This window comes from Nannospalax galili, unplaced genomic scaffold (genome assembly GCF_000622305.1).
Source record: "Nannospalax galili isolate Female #2095 unplaced genomic scaffold, S.galili_v1.0 scaffold1093, whole genome shotgun sequence".
Lineage (NCBI taxonomy): Eukaryota > Metazoa > Chordata > Mammalia > Rodentia > Spalacidae > Nannospalax > Nannospalax galili.
The window spans coordinates 828,284-836,955 of record NW_008333777.1 but is presented as its reverse complement, the minus strand read 5'-3'; the positions used below and the strand labels follow the sequence as shown (position 1 = coordinate 836,955).

The 8,672-nt window shown below is 47.5% G+C and overlaps 2 long non-coding RNA genes across 3 annotated transcripts in view; both read left to right on the top strand.

Moving 5' to 3' along the window:
- The window catches only part of LOC115069501, a 156,056-nt gene that overhangs the window by 11,583 nt on the left and 135,801 nt on the right, over positions 1-8,672 (top strand). The window lies entirely within an intron of this gene.
- Positions 1-8,672, top strand: part of LOC115069503 — a 31,862-nt gene that overhangs the window by 980 nt on the left and 22,210 nt on the right. The gene's annotated exons all lie outside the window — the stretch shown is intronic.

Genomic DNA, 8,672 nt, shown 5'->3' with positions numbered 1-8,672 from the left:
GGGGCAGAGGGGGAGCCTTTTTAAAAAAAGAAGAGAGAGAGAGAGAGAGAGAGAGAGAGAGAGAGAGAGAGAGAGAGAGAGAGAAAGAGAAGAGGAGAATAGAGGAGAATATATGCCCGTGGTTGGGACCCCAGCTTATGGGATGGTGCTAGCCACCCCATAATGGTCTTCCCCCTTCAGTCAGTACTTCCCCTGGGAACACCCTCCACACACACCCCTAGAGTGTTCTAATATCAATCAAGTCAAACTGACAACCAAAATCAGCCGTAATACCAGCCTTGTTCCTGCCTCTACACCTTTGCAAGCAGCAGCTGTTTTCAACTAAAGGGTCTAGCCTGGGGTCAGTGTATAACATTTGGAGATCTTTTGGCTAACACAACTGGGAGTGGTAGGAAGAACCTAGAGGGGAGAGACCAGGGAGGATGCCAAGTGCCCGCACAGCACAGGAAAGTGTCCCACAATAAAATGCTTCCTAATCTCAGTGTGAGTGATGTTGAGTGTAGGAGTCTCCGCTGGGGTGGTTCGTCCTGTGCAAAAATGCTTTGCCTCTTTCCACCGTGGCGTCCTCTGAAGATTGCCTAAAGTGATTTGGGAAAGTTTTCATTGTGCCATTTTCCTAAGTTTTATTCTGTTTAGTATTATGAGTCTAAACCCAAGACCAGAGAGGGCTTCCCCGTGTCCCCTTGCCCTGCCCACCTGCCTTTCATAGGATGTTGTGAATTCAGTGCTTCACAGTCCCATGTAGTGCGTGCAGGGTGGAAGGGAGGAAAAGAACCCAGTGGTTGTATGTTTATGCAGTTTTAGGATTGGGCAATATTTTTTAGGCCACCGAAATCAGTAAAGAATGCCCACCCAGGATGATGAGGGACAAGCTACTTAGACCTACTCCGGCTGCAACTTCCAGACCAGTTATTTTTCAAATGCAGGAGAAAGGATGAAAAAATAGCACTTGCAGCAACTAGTTTGGCAGAACAACATCTTTTCCTCTCCAAAAAATGAGAAAGGACTGACGAGGTGTGGCTTCCCTCAAATAATTTAATTTGGAATGGATCTCACTCAGTAGCACATGGGGCTTCGCAATACCTTCCCTGGAGCCAGCAGACTCTGTCTGCGCAGAGCACACCAGGAACACAATGGACTGGTCCTCAGAGAGGGCAGGCATGTTGCCTCCTGAAATGGTTTCTTTGCTGCAGGCTTATGCGGGAGATGTTTATCAGAGATTGGTGGACAGGTCTGCAATGGACAGGCCTCCATTCTGTCTCCCGTGGCCTTTTATTGCTAGTGATAGGTGCCATCAGTGTCTAGCCTGAGAAATGGCCATGCTGCAGGCACCACTGTCGAGCATCTTATTGATCTGTGCTCCGCCTCCCTGGAAGACGACAGGAGTAGTAAAAAGTCAGAGAAGGCTGGCTGGAGCGACCCTGGCGCTGCAAGCTACAGCTGCTCTCTGAGGTGCGCGTGGGCATCATCATCCTTACAGATGCCCCCTCCAGAGTTGCAGAGTCTTGCCCTCTGTACCCTGGGACACAGCCCAGCCTGACTGTACATCAACACTTCAGTAAGATACATGTGACTTCTGAATTTTTTTCCCCATTGAAGCTATATGACTGAGATTCATTTTCCCATCATTGACCCAATGGACCTCCATAAAATAGGATTGAAAGCAATTAATCTGGGGCAGAATGCCTGAGAATCCCATTCATAAATAATCCTTTTTTACCTCCTCCCCCCAACCCCGCCCCAGCACTAGTATGTGAGTGTAGATTTATGAGCTCAAACCTGTGGGCCAAACTCAGAAAGAAGTGTGTACCTAGCCCTTGGCTTTGCACACAAGATTAAATGGTTATGATCAATATATTGCCACAAGCATCATGGGACATTTTTATGGCATGTACCTAAGACTTTATAACATAAAGAAGAGACAGAATCAGCCACCAGCACCAACCCAAGCATAAAACCTGTCTTACAAATAAAAACACAAAGGCACTTTGGCAAAAATTCTGTTGTGTGACTCTTATGGCTGCAGAGAAAGGTCTGTGGAAAGTGGGCTAGGCTGAAATTAAGTCAGAGTGTGCAAAGGTGTGCCAGGGTCGGGGGAGGTGACACTGGTGAGTTACAGCTGTGTGATAAGGGATCTGGCAGAGCCCGAGGGCCTATCATGATTCCTCCACCTTTGAGCTACATGACCTAGGGCTGCTTACTCGAGTTCCCTCTGCATCAGTGTATTGATGAAAACAGTTCCTGCCTTTATAAGGCTACTTTTTTTCCTTTCTGGTGGTGCAGAGGTAGGTTTTTGTGAACCCAGGATTTTATGCGTGCTAAACTAGTGCTTCATCATCAAACAACAGCTCCAGCCCTTCAGAAAGTTTTTCTAAGGATTAAGTGAACTAAAGTGTGTAAAATATTTAGCTCATCCTTGTAGCATGTAATAGCTAAATGTTAAGGACAAGGAGATGATGATTGTGTTGATGGTGATAATGATGGTGACGATGGTAATGTCAGTGCTCATGGTAATGATGATGATGATGATGGTGGTGGTGGGAATGATGGTGATGATGATGGTGGTCATGTTGATGGTGGTAATGGTGGTGATAACGATGGAGATGGTAATGATGGCGATGATGATGGTAATGATGGCAGCAGCCGGTGTCTGAAATGTTCCAAATTACAAAGCAAGGCCAAATACCTTACTCATTGGCCTTATACTCTTGTCAGGTAAGAAGCAGATTCAGCCACTCCAAGCATGTCTGGTAGCCAAGAGGCCCAGCTAAGCAGTTATAGCCATGTCCCCAAGAGAGTTGTTTGCCCTGTAGAGCTGGCTTTTGACCCCTACCCTTGCCCTCTCTGGTTTTGTCCTGCTACCATGAGCTGTGTATTCTGAGCCTGCAGTCTTTTTTAATGTGAAGATCAGCAAACTATGGTTTGCAGAAGAAGGGAAATGTGTTGCCAACATCATCACTTGATGTCCTTGTTGGATTTGGATGATCCGTGTCTCCGTATTGTGTTCATATACAATGTTGCCAGTTCACACTGAATATGGCAAATGTGAGACCCTAAGCATCCAACATCTGAGTGTGAAGAGAAGTTGTCAATTACAGAGCCAGAATTCTAGGTGTTCTTTTTTGGGAACACAAACCTGTGTTTTACTCAGATCATCCCTTCATGAGGCCATGCTTCGAAGTCTGAAACCATCTCAATAGTTAACTTGTTCTGACCCTGATCAGTTGCTAGCCATTCAGTGAAATGCTTTACAAATCTGACTGCAGTAAAGCTTGGCCACAGCCTGCATAGAAAGCCCTGTATCTGCCAGCATTCTTGGCTATAAGCAGCAGAGGCTGAGTCACTGTCAGAAGGGGAGGAAGTTTATTGGAAGCACGTTCAAAGCTGTCAGCTGGGTAGAATATGAGGCTGTGAAAAGGAGTGTGGACTCAAGGAGCCGCAGCCAGCCAGGTGGGCTATAGCATGTTCTCCAGAGCTAGTCTTGAACTTCTGCCCTTGAGCTCTGTTCCTCTGCTGCCCGACTCACCTGAGGTGTGCCCACCACTGCTGCTCTTCTGACCATATCCACATCTCCTTCAAGCAAGATGGGTGGAGTGCACCTCACAACCGGACATCTGGCTGGGAAAAGCAGTCTGGTCTGTTCTGCTTGGGCAGCTGTCTTTCACCAGAACTGAATGCCATCAAGGTACTGCCAAGAGGAGTTTTTCAGATAGCAGAATAGACGGTCCCAGTTGATAAACACCTCCACAATAACACGAATGTCCCTACTGTACAGATTAATAAACAGATGCTCTGAAGGGCTGGTAAATTGTCCAGTTTCACACAGGGAGCAAGAAGCAGAACTTCCACTCCTAATCACCAAGTCGTTGGTTTTGATTAGTGACTGTGCTGGCTGGAGCAGGCTAGCTGGCATCAGGGCAATAGCCTACTCTAGGGAGTAACTGATGAGAACTTAGTACCTCACATACTTAGAGTTACTTAATCCAGGCCTGTAGGCATGGCCTCAGGGACCTGTGCCAGTCTCTTTCAAAGGCTGGGTTCCCTTGGGACCTCAGGTAGTAGACACGCTCATCAGGGCTCCTGCTCACCTGTTCATGTTCCACGGGGCAAAGTAAGAGTAGTTTTCCCACTTGCTTCAAAGTACATGAAGTAACTTTCTCAGTTGCCTCCAACAAATGTCTCCTGAGTCTCACCGGCTGGAAGTGGGACATGCCATCACCACTCAAACATCAGGCACAGCTAACCTCAGATCTACCACTGGACCTTCAGGGAAAGTCCAAACTGCATGGCCTATACAAGGCAAGGGAGAGGAGCGGGAGTTGACTGTGCTCCACTAACGGGGACCATAAAACAGAAATTCATGTATGCTCAACTCATCTTTCCACTTGGTCTTAGAAAAAGGACCCAGGCCTGGCAACGTATTCTCCATGCCTGTGCGCAAGATTAGCTCTTTGCCTACATAATAATGCCTTCACTCTGTAGCAGCTTAAGAAGAATGAAGGTGTGTGAAGTGTTCATGGCTCTTTCCAGCTGGACTTTAGCATCTCATCAATACAGGCCAGAACAGGTTCCCTCTCCGGGGACTCTGCTCACCAGCGATCGCCACTACAGACTGTCTATTCCTCACCGTGACTTGCTTTTCTTCAAGTACAAATGTGGTGCCATTCCTGACCGCCTCCCAGTTTTCAGTAGGGTAGCGGTAGGGCAGCAAAGAAGCTCTACCACAGGCATGTTGTTCTATGCCTAGAGAAAGCTGCATGTGCCCTCCTCCACTCTACCTCCCCCCAAGGGCCGCCTAGAACAGTTCATGCCTCATTCAGACCTACTGGATGCTCTTTTCATCTTAATTTCCAGGATTCCTGAAAGGCTGATGTTTCGTGTGACCCAGGTGTCACTCCTGTCTCAGAAGCCATGCTGGGCTTCCAGGTGACTCTCTGAATGATCCTGTGGAACATGCAGGGTGATTTCTGGTGGGCACAGTCCCACAGATCCACCATTGTGTGGTGCCTTGGAGGGGTAGCTGTGATAGGAACAGGTCATTTGTGGACCTGGCTCTGTGGAGTCTTCAGGAAGTCTAGAGATCTGTGTTCTTACCTTGTCATTCTCTCAGAAGGCTGTAGTATCTTTCAGGAGGGGGTGGACAAAGGATACCACATGGTCTCTACCCCCAGGAAAACCACAGGTTCTCCAAGGCATAGATAGACATTAAAACAGAGCTTCACCAGGGCACCAAGGACTTCTGTCACTCTGTGCTTCATGACAGTTGTCTCTGTATGTCCTCCTTGAGGCCAGGGCTGTATCTGTCTATTCCGTGCTCTGGACCCCAGATCTCCTGGCACAGCAATAAGCATAGGTAGGTGATAGAATGTTTAAAACTCTCTCTCTTTGGAGTAGAAAGAGAAATCTCAAGAGAGAAGCACACTGGTTGCTTGGATTGCAGGTTAGAGCTTTTGAATTGGTGAACTGTGGAAGATTTTAGCTGTGTGTACCAACTGAGCCATGTGGTAGAAATGTGGCAGATGGGAAGGGCTGGGGGGGGGTTGGCTCCATTTGCATGGGCTCAGAGGCTTCTCAGTGCTTCTGTTCCTGATGTGGGCCCTCGCAACCTCACGTCCTCCTTAGAATACCATTGTGCCACAACTATTAAGCCGCTGTCTCAAGACGTTGGAACCTTTCTGGTGTTCATGTTGACCTCCTATAACTCCATGCATTTCCAATTAGATAAGGATAAGACTCACTTGTCCTTGAGATAGCTGGAGGATCCGGAGGTAAGGACAGGTCAGGGAGAAGACCAAACCAGAAGGGCAGGAGACCTGGCCTCTGAAGTTCCTGCCAGTGTCCATACAGCTCTGCCAGGTACACACTGTGTGCCTCTAGGCAAGCCCGTATTTCTACCTAGAGTCTATATTTCCACATGCTTGAAGAGGTGATTTGTTATCACCGTGGACTTTGCAGCCCCTGCATTTCATATTCCCACTGCTGGACCGCATTCCTAAGAAGGACAGTGGTTGGCCTGAGTCACCTGGCACGTTAGAGAAGGAGCTGGGAACTGAGCCCATTGCGAGGACAAGACTCATGTCCACTGTTGCCATAGTCAGAATGGATGCTGAAGAAATGAATGAGTGAATGAATGAATGCGTATATGCAAGTTAATGTAGGAAGGTCTGTTCTGAATGGGGTTAGACCTCCTGTAGTTGACATCAGAACTGGCCAGGGATAGAGAGGTTGGATCTTACCCTATTTCACACAGAGATCTGAAACCAACTGTCAAGAATAGTGGGGCTGGACCACAGGGAAACTAGCATACAGGCCTGTATGGGACATCTCCAGAGTATGGGATGCCTCTGCTGAGCCAGGGACCAGACGCTTCAGGGCTGCCTGGGAGTTGCAGCATTGTGGAGGTGAAACAGGTATGTGGGGCACTGTCATATCACTAGAGACAGGAGCTTCTGAGGACCATACCCCAAGACATGTGGCTCAGAGTGCCGTCCCAGGCTCTGTGCCAAAGAGTATCACAGTATTTTTGAGAAGGTTCTGCTGGATGTCAAGGCCAAGGTGGGGTCATCAACGCAAGAATCTTGTTTTCTAGTCTAGCAAGAATTTCTTAGTTTCTTGTTATTTTTCATTCACATATCCATTTTTTAAGGAAGTTTCATTTTCTAGCAGTCAGAACACCAAAGGGTGATATCTCTTCATAAGGGGCTTTTAATCTTTTTTTTTTTTTTAAATGGCCCAACTTAAAATACATTTTTGGACCAGTGAGATGACTTAGCAGGTAAAGATGTTTGCTGCCAAGACTGATAACCCGAGTTCAATCCTAAGTATCCAAGTGATGGAAGGAGAGAACAGAATTTTTTTTCCAAGACAAGGTCTCACTGTGTAGCCCTGGCTGGCCTGGAACTTGCTATGTAGGCCAGGCTGGCCTAGAGCTCAAAGAGAGTCATCTGGCTCTGCAAAATTAAAGGCATACTGGGTAAGAGAGGTGATTCTTGAAGGTTGTCCTCTGACCTCCACATGAACATGAGTGCACGTGAGTGCATGTGCATGCACACACACACGCATGCACACACACACACACACACACACACACACACACACACTAAATTGATAAAATCTAATACATTTTCATAGTCGAGGGTGTAGCTCAGTGGTAGGGCACATGCCTAGCAGGTACAAGGCCTTGGGCTTGACCCTTATCAATGCAATCAGTCAGTCATCAGTCTGTACTCCCAGCTACACAGGAGGAAGATACCAGAGGGTCACTTGAGCTCAAGAGTTTAAAGCCAGCCTGGGTGACTTAAATGCCCTGTCTCAAAAATAAATCACCATCCATCAGATCCAGTAGGCATGGACATGTATGTTACTGAAGAAGAGTTCCAAAAAAGTTAATTGACTGTGATAAAGCTGATACATTTTTAATACAGTGATCTTCAAGGTGGGGCCCAGGACCAGCAGTGCCTGAGAACTTGCTGGAAATGCAGGCTCTTAGGCCCCTCTTGGGATATACTGATAGTAGTTCTGGAAGCTTGATCAAGCCTTCCAGGTGGTCCTGGCACTCACTAGAATCTAAGATAAAGCATAGTGTAGAATACTATTGTCACCTAATCTAGTTAAACAGAAACCAAAAATACGAAGTTTGGGAATAGCATAAAGGCCACGTGAAGCATCTCCCAGATTGCTCCCTGCTGTCTTTCTAGTTCACCTCAAATCAGCTGCCCTTTGCCACCTGAGCTGGCCTAACTCCCTTGTGGTTGTCAAACCCACAGGTCCTCTGTCTCCTGAACCACTGGGGTGCTGCCTGGACAGCTCTCCCCCAGCTCTGATGTGGCTGGCTTGTGCTTCATGGAGGCTGGGGGAGGTGACTCAGAGGCCCTCTTCAGAGAGACTGTCCTACCCAAACTGCTCTCTGCCCATCTAATTCCCCTCAACACAATTGGTAATTGTCTCTAACACAGCATCAGCTGCAAAGAACAATGCCTAGAACATGATAGTTCCTCAACAAATATTTGTGGAGAAAAGAATGAATTATTGAGTGGTCCTCCATCACAGGTACTGAAACTGGACTGTGAGGTACAAGCTACGAAAGCCCCGCCCCACCCTCTACCTGGTACGGCTTCCTTCCTCCAGGGAAAGCCTGTTGCTATAATGAAGAACAGAGAGTGAGGATTGGCTCCTGTGGGTGTTCCTCACCTGCCTTCTACCATTCCCCTTGCGTGGGTAACTTGTCAAGGCACCTAATTCAAAGGACAGTTGCAGGCGAACTGGCTATTTGCTTTTAGTATGTTCTTAATGTCCTAAGCACAGTCCAGTAAAAGTCCACAATGTGCTCAGGCCTCTTTGGAGAATTGTGGAATGGCAGGGAGGCTAGAACTTGGGAGAAGGCTGAGAATGCCACTTTCCATTACAAAGGATTCACTTTATGCCTAAGGTGTGGACCATCCATGAGCCACATCCACCTCAGGTTCAACCCTCTGGCAAGTTAAAAGAGCTCTGGCTCAGGAGTCCACCATACATAGACGTGTAAATGACTTCTAAAAGGAGCCCTGGGCATGAAAAAGGGCTTGGAGTGATTTGCATAATGATTTGCGTAAGATGTGCTCCTCAGGGTCCTGTGCACCCTGAGCAGGTGGGAATAGATGATGGTGCCTAAAGCTTGGCTTTCACCCTGAAAG